Source organism: Pinus tabuliformis, chromosome 4_1 (genome assembly GCF_031772625.1).
Source record: "Pinus tabuliformis cultivar Carrire ecotype Pingquan chromosome 4_1, CPIR1, whole genome shotgun sequence".
NCBI lineage: Eukaryota > Viridiplantae > Streptophyta > Pinopsida > Pinales > Pinaceae > Pinus > Pinus tabuliformis.
The window spans coordinates 976,730,460-976,749,690 of record NC_142303.1 but is presented as its reverse complement, the minus strand read 5'-3'; the positions used below and the strand labels follow the sequence as shown (position 1 = coordinate 976,749,690).

The 19,231-nt window shown below is 39.7% G+C and overlaps 1 pseudogene; it reads right to left on the bottom strand.

Annotated features, from left to right (window-relative positions):
- Positions 1–23: 23 nt before the first annotated feature.
- Positions 24–15,459, bottom strand: LOC149179392 (putative galactinol--sucrose galactosyltransferase 1; annotated as a pseudogene).
- Between the last annotated feature and the right edge of the window lie 3,772 nt (positions 15,460–19,231).

Sequence of the window (19,231 nt, the reverse complement as noted above, 5' to 3'; positions counted from 1 at the left end):
CGGCCTAAATATATAATAATCAACTACTGCTTGTAGACTTGAAGCTCGGAAGATAAACTTGGAAGTAAATACATTAGATATATTATAAGGGGCATTGCATAGAACATATCCCAATCAGGCTACATAAAATTTTGCAAGAAAATGTTGTTGTAGGCTACAAAAGCAATGTGAATGGTGTGTGATGTAGGATCCCTTGGCCAGAAATCATCAGATGCTCTTATAACAACAGTCTGTTTGGAATTGTATAAACAATAAATCCAAATTTATTACTGTTATGGTCAAGCGAGAGAAAAGATTAGTTAGATTGTTTGTTTATTACAAGAAATCATACACAATTCTATGGCACTGACCTATAAAGGCCATCAAGATTATGACTCATACAAGAAATTATCCCATTATCAGGGTAATTTTGAGCAATAGAAGCCTCCATTTCTTGTTGATACTGGCTGTCCAATTTAACACGACCACCATGGCCTACATCTAATTTCTTGATAATATTCTGGACGTCCACTTTGACACCATTAATGCCAACACTTGCTAGATACAAGTGGACATTGTCATAAATTGAAACGCAATTTTGGGATGGACTAAGCCCAATCCATTTAATTTTATGCATTCTAATGCCTCATCTGGTTGGTGAAGAAGAATCCCATGAGGCTAAATAGGGAACGACAATTTTGAATTATAATGCTCCATTCCAGAAACATCAGGCTTCACTCCTCCCCAGTAACGAGTGATAGCATGCCAAAAATAAATGTACCTGGAATAATACAAATTTAAGATAAATTAAGAACAAAGTAGTCTACATATACAAATTATAGTTTAAATATATCGACTAGTCACTAAACAAAGAATGTAGCTTATGAATTCATGAGGCAAGTGCTAGAATGAAGGGTTTGGAGCATATACATAAATAAGGAGTATAATTGAGTAATTCCTAATGGAAAGCTAAGGTAGCTTACCTTAAATTGTGGGTCTTCTTTGCTTCTATAACAATGTATCTAAGGCCCAAAGTAGGATCCCCTTGTCTTTGACCAGTCTTTCCATCTTTTAGAAACTTATAATTCTCTTTTACATGTGTCAGACGATTTGGAAAATTGAATTATCAGCCCATAGAATGTTTAGAGTTCCACTAGAGAACTGAGCATAAAAATGAAATTATCTTCATATTGCAAGAAGATTCATGATCAAAAGGAAATTATCTTCAGATTTCAAAGAGAGATGAATTATTGTCTTCAAACGTCATATTTTAAGAAAACAAAAGGTCAAGCCTACTTTGTTGTATTTCTAACTGGAGGAGGCTTTGCATTAGAGTCCATTTCAACAGATTTCCAGCCATCATCAAGAAGTAGAAACTTTGGAGGGGTGCCCCCTTTCTCTAGATTGTTAAAGAAATACAAAAAAATCACAAACATTTGGAATTGGACCCTTAGGATAAGGTCACAGTGTAACTACATCTCGACAAGAGTTTATATACGATTACAGAACATAAAAGGGGGGCGGGAAAAATAATATAACTTTCTAAACCTTGTTTTACACCCTCAGCTGTGACATCTGTGGAAAATGTGTCCCATGTACACCACCCAAACCAATTGAGTATATCAGGTAACTGCAAGAGAAATATTCAAATCATAAGACTACAGAGAACCAACGAGAACTTATAATGACTTAGTAAAACAATACATGGATATGTGTCATTCTCAATTAAAAGTCAAGGCGAGCTAAATGTTTTAGCACACGGAACAAATTCAGACACCATTGGAAAGAACCAAGCTTCAATTCCATGAGAAATTACTGTCTTTCTTTCACGATGGGAAAAGGTTTAAGAGTGCCTCTCAACAGCCCTGCGCTATCAATAATTGATGTTAATCATATAACATTGATTCTTAAATATGAGAAGTTCCAAAAGAGAGAAAGTTAAATAAGAAAGTTTTAGAATGCCTCTCAACAACCCTGCGTTATCAATAATTGATGTTAATCATAAAACATTGATACTAAAATCTGAAAAGTTTCAAAAGAGATGAAATTAAATAAGAAAGTTAAAACATGGAAACATTCTCACTCTATTGCACTAGTAATCACTTCATATGGATCCGTTCCAACACCAACAAAAATTGAATAAACTCCTTGAGTTGTCTCAACAGCAGGATCTCCTGGAATGCCAAATACGAAATAAATTCAAGAGAAAATTAGAATGTGTATTTTACTCCAGGGAATTGAAAATTGGGTCATATTAAGAATTTTATTTTATACCATTCATAATCCTTGCAATTCTTACCTCTTTCCAGACATATTTCAAGCTCATTGTTTTCATTTCCTTGCAAATCTGATTTGAAATATCCATCCAACAGTGGCAAGAAAACAATATAGATTTTTGGCTCTCCAATGCCATCGCCCACACCAGTGCTCAAAGGTGAACCTTCACTACCCTCAACTAGAAAAAATCGAGTCTCAAATCAAACGTCTCTCCCATAGGAGCCTATCCTTTGTGTCATACACCAGAGCTTGAAGTGGAACAAAGACATAAAACGAAGGCCTTTGCAAAAATACATATAAAATCATCCATCATAACCCATAGAAAAGAATTGTGATCAGGATAACCAAAAAAGTCCCCAAAAAATGCACTTCTTGCACTATCAGAATGCATTGCAAATGTCTTGCACATTGAAGTTGACATTTTCTAAATATAAGACACTGAAGAAAACATCCAAATTGAAGACAAAATATATCCTAATACAGTAGTCTCCTACATGATATTTTATTGCATTATTAAGCATGTAATCTTTAGTATGTCCTTCAAAAAAACATATCAAAAGTTCAAAAGAAAAAAAAAAGAGATCCAAATATCATTCTGGGGTTTATTATCATACATGAACATGTAGTTTCTTCAAATATTAATGAAACTCATTCTTGACCAAATCATGTTGCAACTAAAAAAACATAAAACGATAGATTCCAATACATAACATTCTACTACTTTGGGTTTTACATAAGTAGATCATGTAAACTATCAGACTATTGAAAAAAATAACAGTCAAAATGACCTTCAAATTAGGCTTCTGAATACAAGATCAAGTTCCCAAAAAAAAGAGTGTAAAACACAAAAGCAAATTGAGGTAGGATTCTAAATACAAGATCAAATTCTCCCAAAACAAAGGTGTAAAACACAAAAGAAAATGCAACTATGCTTCTGAATACAAGATCATGTTCCCCAAAAAAGTTGTAAAACACAAAAACAAATGCAGCTATGGTTCTAATACAAGATCATGTTCCCCCAAAAAGGTGTAAAACACAAAAGAAAATGTAGCATTCTGTTGCTTAAGATGTACAGAACCAAAATACATTTTGTTGTAACAGAAAGACTAGTAAAATGTATCAGATCATTACCCCAGAGAAAGCCACATCAAAAAAGTTAACATAACAAAGAACCTTCAAATTAAGCTTCATTTCAAACCCCTAATCTTCAGAAGCAACAATTTTCCATGAACAATTTCATTACAAGGAACAATTTCATTTCTAAGATAAGTGAGGGCATGCCAGGGAAATGAGGTCAGTCCAAATAGGCATCTAGCCGCCTGTGACTAGGTGGAATGCATGTTCTAAAGATGCAGAAAATGATGTAGGTTGCAATAAGGAATATCATCAGAATCTGGGAAATCTCAGATAGTACGTGGGAAAGAACAAAAGCCAGAAATGTGTCAGGCATATTAGAAGTCACTATAGGTGGAGAAAGTTACCCCATACCCCGATATGCCACAGTAACCCAAAACTATGGTAAGGGAACAAATAAAAAAGGGGAAGTATCTAAGGACTGCATTGCGAGCAACGCAAACAAAAAAAAAAAACTGCCAAACAGATATATAATACTCAAACACAACCAAATATCCATGTAGCATTACCAAAATAGTGCAAACCGGATCTACTTACCTTCGAGAAAAAATGCTACTCCACCACCATCAAAATCCCACACAGTCACACCAATATCCAAGAAAATCTTCCATTAGAATTCCCTCTCCACTGCAACAGCTTCCAGAATGCCCAGGAAGGCCTTAAAACTAGTGGCTCAAACTTGGAGTTCTGTATAGTCTCAATAGTTACAAGCTCTGTAACACCAAACTCCAGCACCCCATCTATGAAGGGAAGACACACCACTGTGTGGCATTAACACAAAGTTCACGAGAAGTCAATGTCTACTGAGATTGGTTTCATGCCTCCCCTGTTACACCGTTTATCTCTGGATTTAGCTCCTTCATCCAGCCCACCATGTGGTCGAAGGATCGATTCTCCTGGACGAGCACCACTATTGTTTTTATAGGTTCGGGTATTTCCATCTTCAATCCTATAGTTGCAATGTACAATAACGCATGTAAACTTAGGGCTTTAGCTAGTTGTAACTATTAGGATACTCTGTTAAGGGTCGGGTTATGCACAAATCAGTGGATGGGAATGTAAGGAAGCCTACCCCACCTGCAGTGCCATTGCCATTTATGCTTTGTCATTCTATGATAATATCAAAAGGATGATCAATACCACTATGTAATGAAGCCCATAGTGCAAGCAACATCCATCATAAGTCTGAAGGCACTGTGGCAGTTGCATTCCATTTTTCGACCTGCACGAATGGAAATTGTATAACTTATATAGGAGAATCCCCCAAATTCAACTATGCCCTCAATTTTCAATTTTCAAACCAGGAAATTGGGGGCGATTACAACAATATCCAACCTTCAACCCTTCAAATTGTCAAATTCAACTCTGCCATCAATTTTCGATTTGAAAACTAGGAAATCAGGGGCGATCACAACTAGATCCAACCTTCAACCCAAGAAATCGGGTGTCTGCAAGAAAATGCAACCTCCCAAATCAGGTGAATCGGGCTTTGCATTGTTTATTGCCTTTTATTTTTTGGGCTAAAATGTAATAAATATTTATTTTTTAAATAAATTTTCGGCTAACTATAGAAAATGGGTATAATATAAAAATTTCGGCCCTCCAAAATATAAAACCCCTTAAATTTCGCCTTTGGGCTAAGATTCGCTCCTAAAATTTTCTATGCCCTTTTCTATTTTTCATCATCTTGAGTCTTAATCAAGTGATTCCCTCACCCCTTTTCATATGATCTCAAGTGATAGTGAGCCCTTTCCTCCTTTGGAATATAGTGTTGAGGAAGAGCCCATCATTGATTATACTTTACCTCCTTGGACACATCCTCAAGGTTTTGATCACTCCATGACCTCCCCTCTCTAACGTAACCATCACCTTGAGAAACCTATTTGTTGCACTCCTTTCCCTCACCCTTCGTTCCCCTCTCATCACAACCTTGTGGCATCTACAAATCATAATATTGTAAATAATGATTGTGATAAGGAGTTCTTCAGAGTAATATTCCATTCCACCATTGTGTACTTAGAGGGAAATCCACACACTTCTATATTGACCTATTATCCTTCTCCTAGGGTTTCCTTTTACCTCAAATGGAGATCACATTTTCCCACCTCCCATGAAGTATAAATGACCATGAAGCTACCTCCATTAAGCCCTAATGCCCAACGAAGTTGTATTTTAGGCCTCCTTGATAAGTGGAAATCAATCCAAACTCTAAACCTTCCATGACTCCATCTCTCCCAAAGGAAAAATAATTGGTCCTCCTTTGGTGATTACTTTAAAGCTTATTTATTTCACCTTCCCCCTTTTTCTAGGCCTATCCTACATAGGTCACCTAGGGCATAAATTATCTCACAATCTATCCATCCAAATACTTCTATTTTTGGTCCAAAACTGCATTAGTGTGTCATCAAGAAGCCCTCCAAATTTCATGATATTTCGACAATGAGATATTGAGATATCGCAAGCCCTAGCTCGAAGACCAATTATTGCCCTTGGTTTCCCTTAGGCTAGAAACCTCATTGGGATCCTTGCATTTCCTTTCATTGAAAATTAATTCCTTGATCAGTTTCCCCTCCATAATTAGGTCAATTATATCATAGTATGCTAAATCTTATCCTCTTGACCTAACCTCGGGTCCACTTGGTCCCGTGTGGGCCCATGCACTATCAAGGTGAATTATTCAAAGATCATCTGAAACCCAAGTTTCCACGAGAATTCTATGGCTTAGGGATATATTTTATAAGACACATACTCAAAACCTAACCCTTGAAATTCTCCTCAAGCCCTTCCTAGAGATCTTTCCATATTGTCTTCCAAGACAAGCAAGCCATAATCTTGAGCCTCCCTTATAGTGAATAGGCTTCTAGGATCACCCTTCATCCTATATTTGATCTGTTCAACTTTGTGATCCTTATCATACCAAGTCTCCTCCCATTGGTGAAAGTCGGTAAAGAGTAGGGAGATTTAGTTGAGGTGATAGTGTACTATTGCTCCATTGTTTCCCTTGACCTAACAATTGTCCCTTTAGGATTTCCTTCGAGGACCCCTACTAGTTTGAGCAAAAACACCTCCAACAGTTTAATGGGGGACTAATTTATTAACTTCTTGCACCGAGGTCTCATCTAGAGAAGAGAGAGACACAAACATGTTTCCAGATCTGTGGTTCTAACCAAAAATGGCTCCATGAGGTCTTAGATTCCTTGTCCTTTAGGGGAACTTTCCAAAACTCTCTTGCTATTTATGAGTTGATTGATCTACTAGTAAATCCTTTGAAATTAGAGGACAATATAAATTAAAACTTATAATGACTTAGTAAAACAATACATGGATATGTGTCATTCTTAATTAAAAGTCAAGGCGAGCTAAACATTTTAGCACACAGAACAAATTCAGAGACCATTGGAAAGAACCAAGCTTCAATTCCATGAGAAATTACTGTCTTTCTTTCACAATGGGAAAAGGTTTAAGAGTGCCTGTTATAGACCTTTTTGGGCACTGCAACCCCAAGCATGAAATGTCCATAAACCAAGGGCTCCTAAGTCCCTAAAAGTGTTGTTCTAACCCCTAAAGGAACAAGGTCAACTGATTACAGCTTCTCCCAGAAGTTCTCCATGAAAAACTGCTTAGAATTGGTCAAAACAGGATCATTTCAGCTGCTCCATAGGCAAAGTACGTTGCATCTCACCTAAACACACTATGTGGGTGCGTTGCATTTCAAAAATCCCTTCTATGGGGTGCGATGGGTGAGAAATGACAAATGGCAGTGTCATTCCGCGAGGTGGAGAGGCAATGGAAGCTTCCAGAAACTTCTCCTGTGACACTTGCCTCTCTGAATTCGACCAAGGATGAGTAAGAGATCATCAATCTCCAAGTGGAAGCAAGAACTATTAGAGGGAAGACACTAATCAAATCACAAGCTGACTCATCTCCCTTACAGATATCTATATATGGATCCCTCATCCCAGAGATCTAGAGGCTGGAATTTTGCATATTGTAAGGAATTGCTGTTGGTTTCTTGAGACAAACATCAGATTGTTGGGTGATCTAAGCTTTGTATGAGGTGAAGAGGGGCTTACTTGCTGAGAGGATGATGCTGGGTCAGAACAACTGGTTGTAACTCCCCTTGGCTCTTTCTTGTTTATCAATAAAAGCTATTCAAGTTTTCCTCCATACTCTTGTGTAATTTATGTTTGCTGCATTTGTATGGTCAATTTACATCTGATCCTAGATTGTTGATGATTATAGATCCATGTTCTCATATAGTGCTATGCTATTGTGATCTTACAGGTACTTTGTGAAGCTAGGCGTGCAAGGGAACAAGTAGTGAAAGACTATCAAGAAAGAGAGGAATCGAACCAGGAGATTAGCGCAAGACAGAGGTTGGTCCTCTTTGTTCTTCTCTATCTATACTTCATAAAGGAAAAACGAAAGTAGCTTTACTTTGTTTGTTTCTAAGGCAGCTATCACACCTTAGTGGGATAAGTAGTTCTGAGTAGACACTTTTCCTTGTAACAAAATGTCGACCCCGCTGGGGAAGAATTAGTTTGTTTTTTTATCTTCCTTGTTGTCTATTTCATAAACTTACAGACGGAGTCTGAAGTCGTGCCAGGTAGATTTCGAACTGCATTTGTTATGCAAATGCAAAGTAGATAAATGTCGCTTCAGTCAATCTCCGGGATCTGTTTATGATTTAAACAACTGATTCACAAACTCTCTGATTGCCCCTTGTGGTAGCTCTTAGATCCTCCTTAGATCTACCCCTGATTGTTGCATTACTGATTACCATTTGCTCGGCAAAAACCCATGAACTGAACTGCAAACTATGACCCCGAACCCAAGCAAAGTCTCGTCTCTGGCCCAGCGCAGGTACCGTTCTGAGAATCTGAAATTCAGCACACTTCCTGAGTGTACTAGTTGCGCTGCATTTCAAAGTCCCTGTGTTACAGGTGCGCTGATCAGACTAGGCATTGTGTAGTTTTGGTTTCTGTGATTCATTCTTTCTAGTTCTATTCATGAATTTTGCTGCCTGTGATCAGTATATCTCTGTTTGAAACCCCTTTTCCTTGCTGTTATTCTACCTCCTTTGTACAAAAGAACTGTAAATGTTTTTGTGTGTTTGTTGAGTCATTTTCAGTTCTCCTTTGCAAAAAGTAACATAATCGCACTGTCGTCCTTTGATTTGAAAGTGTCACAAGTGTCGTTTTCAATCATAGGAAAGAGTTTGATTGCTGTAGATAGTCGATTATCCTGTTACTATCGTTTTTGGTCTGAATTTGTAATTTTCCTAGTGTCGAAAACAAGTATTCATTTCCAAATCTAAGGTGTTGTGATTGTCTCCATTTTCGATTTCGAAAAGAAACTTGTTGATAACTGTCGCTTGAAAAGTAATTTAGATTTGTGCATCAACTTTATTTTTATCATTTACATACTAAGAAAGTCGAAAACAAATACATGCATGTGCATTTTCATTTAGACAGTCTGATTGGTTTGATTTAGGAAAGTGCATTTAGAGTGTGCACTTTGCTCTTTGTGAAAGGATTCTGTCTTTCTTTCCTTAGTAGCTAGGATTTTCATTGCACAAAGAAGATAAAATGATTGTTTATCATCTTAGATTGCATTTTAAGAATTATACTACATCTCGCGGTGAACCTGAAAGGCAAACTTCATAAACAAGATCAACTATAAAATAAATTCAATGAATCTAACAACGCTTTGGAACCTAACGCACAACATTTAGAAGTCTAGGCTAGAGACGTATTCCAGTATCGTAAAGCCTGGTAAATGTTGTTCTCACTGATGGTTGGGTGATTCCTCCACTTTGAGACGATAAGTACCAGTACGGACTTGTGCTCCCATGTACTGTCGAGTATATTTTGGGAGACCCCAATAGGCTTAATCCTTTATCCATAGGAAGCCGTGTTTGCCGCCCTATCGATCGCAATGCACTGAACACAGCATTCAGGAAGATTGACTGTCGTACCGTAAAAAGTATTCTGCAGTTTTGCGATTGGTTTGGTAATCCCTCTACCTAGATTTCCAGAGTAGTCCCTTTCATTCCTTTTCAGACTCTTTAACGGAAAAGGTCCATCTGAGCACTTGTCACTTCAGGCTCATTAAAAATCGAAGGCGACTAGAGTCATCTTTTGTTTTTTCTCGACTCTTAAAAATTGAAAAAACAAGTTGTGTCAAAGCGTCTAAAATTTATTTTAAACGGAATAATCATCACCTTTTCCTACGTTGATCTTAGGTTGAAGAAAATGGAGTCCACCAACCAAGGAGTTCCCCTTGGAGGAAATCCTAGTCCCTTCTCCTCTTGGGGAGATGTTGGTGCACCCCATATGGCCACATTGTCGCTTCCAGGATTGACAATTGGCTTGCCCGTATGGCTCTTCTCAACCTCTGTCGTTCAGAACACCGCAATTCCTGAACAGTCGAGTCAGCAACTAGACGAATCTAGAGTTACCCACCAACCTTCTACTTCCTCCAATTATTCCTCTCCTCCTTCTTCTTTGCTTGATGGGGTTGGTAAAGCCAAAAATCAAGTACCTGAGAAGAAGAAGGAAAAGAAGAAGAAAGAGAAGAAGAAAGAGAAGAAGAAGAAGGAGCCAAAAGCGAAAGGGGGCAACCGAGCGTCGTCTAGCGAAAATCCACACACTGCACCGACTAGGCCTAAATCGCCATGTGTCATTTGAAAAGGAGACCACTATCATAGAGATTTTCCTTGCATCCCTCGGATCTTAAGGAACTGGTCTCCTCGTTTGCACAACCCGGTGTCGTCAACCTCTGATGATCATGTTGAAAACACACCGTCGACTAGTGAAAGTGAAGCCCCAGGACAAAAAGGAAAATATAGATTTCCTTGTAAATTGTGCGAAGGCGACCATGCCGTCCACCGTTGTCCCTTCTTAGATGAGGTGAAAAGAGTTTTGGACGATCGTCCGGTTTCACCGTTACGACTTCCTCCTGGATATAAAAAACTCTTGTCGAGTCTGTCACTAGTTGAAAAACTGGCTGACCCACCCAGATGGTCGGCTGAAGCATCTATCATTGAAGACAAACCATCTGAACCCATACCAGACGAAAGTCAAAAGGTCGAGGCGGCAGTTGACCCGGTCTTGCCTTCAGAGGTTCCATCTTCAGATGATACAGTCACGGAAGAGAACAAGGATGACACCATCCAAATTCTTTTCGTAAGCACAGACTCCGATGAACATGGGGGAAGTTTACCCATTCCTTTACCGCAGGGAGGAAGTTCGTCAGAGTCATACCCAGCCGTCTATTCGGTCCCACCTCCAAGCAACCTAGTTGTCTCCTTCAATTGGAACCAACTAGGCAGACCCCGTTTACCGGCTAGTGTACCATTCCGTATCATTGTTCAAATATATAGGATGGTTATGGCCAATACCATCATAGATGAAGGGGCTTCTGTGAGTATCCTTTCCTCGACTACTTGGAAAGCGCTTGGTTCACCATCGCTTTTGCTTGAGATGAGAAATCTGACAGGCTTTGACAAAGGAACCAGTCGACCGTTAGGGATCCTTCCCAAGGTGCCCATAACATTGAGAGGGAAAACCGTTCGAATGAACGTAATGGTAGTTCAAGGACCCCTGGATTATATTCTACTCCTTGGATGAGACTATATTTATTGCATGGGAGCGATTGTCTCCTCACTCTTTAGAGTAATGTGTTTTCTGCACGAAGGAAGAGTGGTCAAGCTCGTGGACCAGCTTTCATTTCCTGGATCACACAGAGAAAATAGTCATACACCATCCCTGAATGGTCTTTTCACACAAGGAATGTCTCATCAATCTCCATTCCATCCGCCTAATGAGCGCGAGTGATTCGGGGGACATGACTGAAACCCAGGGGGCATGCACCCTGGTCTGCTTCGGCAAGAAAACTTCGGGTATAGGGTATGTTTCCGCGAGAGAATATGACTAGTCTGTACTCCCGTCCGTGATTGGAAGAGGGGGTTATTCTGGAATAAGATTCTCTTGTCAAAGTTATGTGGTTTGGCAGGCATTGCCACTCACCTTTGTTTATTTCGATAAACATCGCCGAAGAAGTGTTTTTTTTACACCATGAATAGAACAATCTTTGGTAACCTGTAAGAGGTGGACCGCTCTCGGTAAAACAAATGTTTTAACGGAAAGAAGAAGGGGTACCCTTGAAATTCTGTTTTATACCTGGGGGCATGCAAACCTTTTGGCGTGCAAGTGAAGAGTGACTATTTATTTTTTAAATTTGTAGGTCCTCTAACCCTTTAAACTCGTAGGATTGGTCGTTTCCTAACTTGCATAAAGGAAGGATGTGGGGCAAAACTCTAAAAATTGTCGTTTTTATATATGAGACATTCTTATTATACGACAAGATTAATCAAGCAGTTTTAAGACATAGTTCAAGCTCGTTAAAAAATAAACATAAGTCATGAGAAAATGTTTCCCCCCAGTGTTTAAGCTCAATAAAAAAAAATGAACCGATTTCTCGGTAAATAACCATCTCGGTAAATGAATGTAGTATTTCAGCCTTTAAAAGCCTTGGTCGTGTTCTCATCATCACCTCCACTCTGTATTGGCCAATCATTCACCTCCATTTGATTGTTTACCCCTTTTTGAGGAACAGCTGCGAAGAGTGATCTCACTAGCCATCCTTTTAACACTGTCATGATTGGAAAATTCCAAACCTTACCTGGAATCAGCTGCTACCCATTTTATCACTCGTTCCTCAAAAGACGAGTCTCCTTTAAGCTCTTTTCAATTGACTCATAAAATATGAAAAGATTGCCGAGCCATTGTCCTCTCCAGCTCGTTAAAGGGACCGGAAGTGCTATCCCTCCTCTAAATTTTAATCTTTTTGGACCTGAGGGATTATTACACAAAAATATTGAGCGCTTGTTTTGTTCGGCTCGTTAAAAGTATCGAAAATTCATCCCTTCTGTATTGTTTTATACTTTTTCAGACTTAAGGGATTAGATGACGAAAAAGGAATTTTGGAGTTTCCTTTACATTCCTTTTCAGACTCTCTAAAATTGAAAAGGACCGAGTTATCTTTGTCTTTAAACTCGGTAAAATTTTAATAGCAACAAACTTGTCTATAGACGAGAACGAGTTTCACTATCGCTAGGCTCGTTAAAACATAGCGATGGGTTTGCCCAAAGGGAAAATTATAGAACAAGCATATGTTATCCTCCTCAAGCTTGATAAAAATAAAGAGGTACTGGTCAGCAATGACTGGGGAAAAATTGGGAAGAAAACTTGAAGAAACTTTGTTGGTAGCAAGTTGCTCTTGAACATGACACTTTCACTCCGCATCCAAGTCGGGTTGGGTTGTTTCATTCACCGGTCACATCGCCATGGTCCCATCACACCATCCACATTTGGGGTTAATGCTACCAATCCATCATGTCAGTGTCGCCGATATGTTCAAGAGAAGTCATTCAGAGAATTCACCTGTGTCTCACCCGCTACAATACATTTACACTCCATTCTTTCATGACCGCCACCCTGAACCTTATGTCACCAGATCGTTTTCACCTCCATTAAAATCATTTGCTCCATTCCGTGTCATTGATGTGGAATTCATTAAGGCCCTCCTATGACGGATCGCTTCTTGTCGACATCAGCTAATTATCCAAGAAGTTTATCTAGGAACACCCCATTCAGTACTTTGAAGCTTGCATGCCTCAATGGCAAGTTTCTCACTTCCAGCGACAGGTTTACATCAATGACCTTCGACCGAAAGATTTTGTGTGGTGTTCGACGCTAAGTCCTTTATTCACACCACGTGAATTGTACTGCAGTACCTTGAGGGTCATTATCATTATCGGTGATTCCTCTCGCGCTTGTTAACAACTTACATCATTGGCTGGTAATCAAGCGATGTCTTTCCATGTTCGACTCCAAAACATCTCTCACATGGATAGACTTGTACTTCTAGTGAAGAACGAACGAGACTGAAGACCCCAGATCTAGTTTCATCCATCCGGGCTGCGATATATAGTCAGGGAAATAAAGACATCAAATGTACATCATCGCTGCACAGATAATCATCCAATCAAAGGGATGATGGCTATATCAGAATCATCAGTCTACACTTAGACGATTGTCTGTCCTATGTACATGAAAATGAATTTATAAAGCTGAGCATGGGAATGCCCGCCTTAGCTAGATCATGAAAATATTATGAAGATAATGTATTGTATTGTATCTTATTACAGGTCTCCTCCCAGCTTGAAAGAACTTTTGACCCTCATAATAAAGCATTTCATCTGACATCAAAAGATTAACGACCTCATGCTTTAGGGGGCAACTGTTATAGACATTTTTGGGCACTGCAACCCCAAGCATGAAATTTCCATAAACCAAGGGCTCCTAAGTCCCTAAAAGTGTTGTTCTAACACCTAAAGGAACAAGGTCGACTGATTATAGCTTCTCCCAGACGTTCTCCATGAAAAACTGCTCAGAATTGGTTAAAACAGGATCATTTTAGCTGCTCCATAGGCAAAGTGTGTTGCATCTCACCTAAACACATTGTGTGGGTGCGTTGCATTTCAAAAATCCCTTCTATGGGGTGCGATGGGCGAGAAATGACAAATGGCAGTGTCATTCCGCGAGGTGGAGAGGCAATGGAAGCTTCCAGAAACTTCTCCTGTGACACTTGCCTCTCTGAATTCGACCAAGGATGAGTAAGAGATCATCAATCTCCAAGTGGAAGCAAGAACTATCAGAGGGAAGACACTAATCAAATCACAAGCTAACTCATCTCCTTTACAGATATCTATATATGGATCCCTCATCCCAGAGATCCAGAGGCTGGAATTTTGAATATTGTAAGGAATTGCTGTTGGTTTCTTGAGACAAACATCAGATTGTTGGGTGATCTAAGCTTTGTATGAGGTGAAGAGGGGCTTCCTTGCTAAGAGGATGATGTTGGGTCAGAACAACTGGTTGTAACTCCCCTTGGCTCTTTCTTGTTTATCAATAAAAGCTATTCAAGTTTTCCTCCATACTCTTGTGTAATTTATGTTTGTTGCATTTGTATGGTCAATTTACATCTGATCCTAGATTGTTTATGATTATAGATCCATGTTCTCGTATAGTGCTATGCTACTGTGATCTTACAGGTACTTTGTGAAGCTGGGCGTGCAAGGGAACAAGTAGCGAAAGACTATCAAGAAAGAGAGGAATCAAACCAGGAGATTAGCGCAAGACAGAGGTTGGTCTTCTTTGTTCTTCTCTATATATACTTCATAAAGGAAAAACGAAAGTAGCTTTACTTTGTTTGTTTCTAAGGCAGCTATCACACCTTAGTGGGATAAGCAGTTCTGAGTAGACACTTTTCCCTGTAACAATGCCTCTCAATAGCCCTGCGCTATCAATAATTGATGTTAATCATATAACATTGATTCCTAAATATGAGAAGCTACAAAAGAGAGAAAGTTAAATAAGAAAGTTTTAGAATGCCTCTCAACAACCTTGCATTATCAATAATTGATGTTAATCATATAAAATTGATACTGAAATCTGAAAGTTCCAAAAGAGATTAAATTAAATAAGAAAGTTGAAACATGGAAACGTTCTCACTCTACTGCACTAGTAATCACTTCATATGGATCCGTTCCAGCACTAGCAAAACTTGAATAAACTCCTTGAGTTGTCTCAAAAGCAGGATCTCTTGGAATGCCAAATACAAAGTAAATTCAAGAGAAAATCAAAATGTGTATTTTACTCCAGGGAATTGAAAATTGAGTCATATTAAGAATTTTATTTTATACCATTCATAATCCTAGCAATTATTACCGCTTTCCAGACATATTTCAAGTTCATTGTTTTCATTTCCTTGCAAAACTGCTATGAAAGATCCTTCCAACAGCGACAAGAAAACAATATAGATTTTTGGCTCTCCAATGCCATCACCCACACCAGTGCTCAAAGGTGAACCTTCACTACCCTCAACTAGAAAAAATTGAGTCTCAAATCGGACATCTCTCCCATAGGAGCCCATCCTCTGTGTCATACACCAGAGCTTGAAGTGGAACAAAGACATAAAACGAAGGCCTTTGCAAAAATACATATAAAATCATCCATCGTAACCCATAGAAAATAATTGTGATCAATATAACCAAAAAAGTCCCCAAAAAGTGCACTTCTTGAACTATCAGAATGCATTGTAAACGTCTTGCACATTGAAGTTGACATTTTTTGAATACAAGACACTGAAGAAAACATCCAAACTATAGACAAAATATATCCTAATACAGTAGTCTCCTACATGATATTTAATTGCATTATTAAGCAGTTCCAATCATAAGAAAGTGGATTATATCTTCAAAATGTCCATTCGCTACGTGCACAACAAAGAGCTGTGTGTCAGGTAATCCTTCCTCCAGACTAGTAGGTTCCTCTCCTGTCTCAATGCGCGACAGGTGATTCGGTCCTGCGTTCAATCATCTAGGTTTCATAACAACTTCAAAATCATATTCTTGGAACAATAAAAGCCATCTACATATGCGCCCCCCCAACACAGGCTTATTGAGCAAGTATTTCAGCACGGAATGATCTGTATACATTTTGAAGTGTCCCCCTAGCAAGTAGTGTCGATATTTATGGAGTGAATACACCATAGCTGATCCCTCGCATTCAGTGGTGGAATAGTTCTTTTCTGCTTTAGAAAATCTGCAACTCACGAACACGATAGGGTGATCCAAGCCCTCACCACCATCTTGTGTTAGTACCACTCCCAGTGCTATACACGATGCATCAACATGGACATGAAACTCCTTGTCCCAATTCGAGAAGACCAGTATCGACACAATGATCATCTTTTCTTTCAATACATCCAGGATTTTCTTACAGTCATCGTCCCAGTAGAACGTGACATCTTTTTTCAATGAATTTTCCATCACCACGGTGATTTGGGCATAATTTTTGAAGAACTTCCTGTAGTATCTCGTATGTCCCAGGGTAGCGCGCAGCTGTTTCACACTTTGCGGTGCTTCCAAATTCAGAATCACTGCAATCTTTGTGGGATCTACCTTCAGTCCCTGTCTGCAAACTACATGTCCCAACAGGTTCCTGAAAGGAACGAGGAATGTACACTTCTTGAGTTTAAGCGCGATTTGGTATCTTCGGCAGGTATCCAACATCAAGCGTAAGCTTGTTACATGGTGATTAACCAACCCAAATATAGTCAATCATCAAAATAAAATTCCAAGTATTTGTGAATATATTCCTTAAATGCTGTAACAACCATGCGCGAAAAGATGGCCGGCACGTTCTTCAACCCAAATGGCATGACAGTGTATTGAAAGCAGCCCCACTCAGTTGCGAAGGTTGTCTTGCTCCTATCTTCCGGAGCGATTTTGATCTAGTGGTACCCTGAGATCCCGTTAGTGAAAGAATATGCTTCCTACCCACCGTCATTGTCCAACACCTCATCTGTGAACGGAGTTGGGAATGGATCATGCACGCAAGCGTCATTTAATTTTTTGAGATCCACACATATTCTTATCTTGTCCTTCTGCTTCTTTTCCTGCACCACCATTGGACTTAACCAATCAGATTCTTCCACCGACTCAATGATTCCTGCTGCGAGCATTTTGTTTAGTTCTATGTGGACCTTCTCCTTGTATTTTGGATTTAAGCAGTAAGGCATCTGCTTAACTAGCTTCACGTCGGTTTTTAACATGATCCTCATCATTCCTAAATCTCCGATGATTCCCTTTAAATCCATAAACTTGGTCGGGAATAATTCCTAGTAATCGCGGAGTAACTCAGTGACCTTATCCACCATCACATCATCCCAGTAGTCACCGAGCGTTGCAAACTTAGGTTCGGCCTCTGTACCAATTTTCACCTGCTTCATTTTTACCGCACGTTGATGTCAAGGTTCTCAATCTGTGGTCCTTGCACCTCGTGATGGCCTTCTGTTTCTGGAATGTTAATTTTCCATGGATCTTCGTCTTCTTCTTCAATGCTTACATTATAACATTCTAGTGTGAATCTCATCTGAGTAGCCCATTCAGGCTGAATCGATTCTACTGGCTCCTGTGGTATCCTAAAGATAGCTAACTTTACCTCTTGTAGTGCTTCATCAACGCTATCCCACCATCTTTCTTCAAAACTGAAGGTCATCATGAACCCTTCGCATAGGATATCCCATTCACTTGTCCCATGGTAGAGCTCTGTCTCTATATACCAATTCATGGGTATAACATCTAGGGTATGATAGAACAGGTGCACCCATTCAGGTTGTGGATTTTCTCCATAGACCTTTGTCCACTTGGCCAGGAATGCATGTGAATCATCCTGTCCATCATACTTGTCTGTTAGTCACATATTATGCTTCCCAAAACATGTGCACATCATTCTCTTGTATTCATGCCAGTCCTCAAATATCCCTCTATGTGCACCCCACCACCTTGCGGGTGTAGCGCACAGTACCCAATTCAAGGCTCAGAAACATTGCTTTTCTGGCACCTCCCTTTCAAACTTATCTAGGAAAGTATCTACCTCACTTAACCCATCATAAGTAGGCAGATCCCTTACTTTTGTCGATATGCACCAAAATGATCTTGTCATCATATTATAGTTCAGCATGGTTACCTCGTGTAACTGGTTCTTCCATCGTTCTATCTCCTCATTAGAATATGACGTATAAGATATTTTGTGCTCGCATGAGATCCATCCATCTATGGTGGGATTTACCCAGTCTTGCTCTCGCACGGTTATCTTGTAGATGCAGTCCAAATCGTCGTTGCTTTCATAGTTTTGCACTAGCTTTGTGTAGCGCGATCCCTCCGTAGGGTCCACGGGTATAACTACGCGCAAAGACTTCTTAAAAATCATCTTGTGCTTATTCAGATTAATCACCCCGTTCATGTCAGTGGCTCAATCAATTCCTAAGAGCACAGGGTAGGGATTGTTGTCATCAACAATCTCTATCACTTCAAAGTCTGCTAGCACGCTCGCTCCCTCAATATCCACAGTGATTCCCTGCAATCGTCCCATGGGTATTATCTTCTTCTGGTTCACCATTCGTAGTTGAATAGGAGACCATTGCAGCATAGGCCTCCCCATGCACTCCCATGTCTGCTTTGGTAGAATGTTTGCATCCGATCTTAAATCTAGAATTACTTGGTCCATCTCATATTCTCTAATCTGCATGGTTAGCCTCATTTCTCTCCCTATCCTCATCTTGTGTTTTCCAATCTTCCAGAATACGCGCGGTTCTCCTGGCGCAGTCCCATCACATAGTTTCTACAATCCTTTTACAACCTTACTGTTGCGTAGTAGCTTCATGCATGTTTCCAGGAATGTCGTAAGCATAGATGGGTCCATTTCTGGCTCCGGTCTATATATTCTTTCTGAAGTGGAGGCATCAGTGAAGCTCTTCTCAGCTTCCATGAAGGTTTCCTTAGCGCGCTCCAAATCAAACTCTGCTTCTTTCATCGGAGCCTTGCGAACCCAAGTATTATCTTTGGGATGTTTTCCTTTATCATCCCCCATCGTGATTCCACTTCGGAGCACAATGTTCACATTTGGATCTTCCTCGCACTACTTAGACCTCATCATCTGCAGGTTCTAAGTCAGGGGAGGTAGTAGCGCTCCCTTGTTGCGTATCCTAGCTATCAGCGTAGGACAATCTTCCATCTCATGATCAAACAAGGTATAATACAGACATGATGGATGCGTTGGATTCATACAATCACGGGCATAATGTCCTAGCCCTTCGCAATTGTAGCATATCAGCTATTCGCGACCTCTTCTAGGTCCTCCTCCACCTCGGCCTCATTTGTGCCCTTGAAATCCGGTTCACGCCACTCCTGCATTCGGGTCTAGGGGCC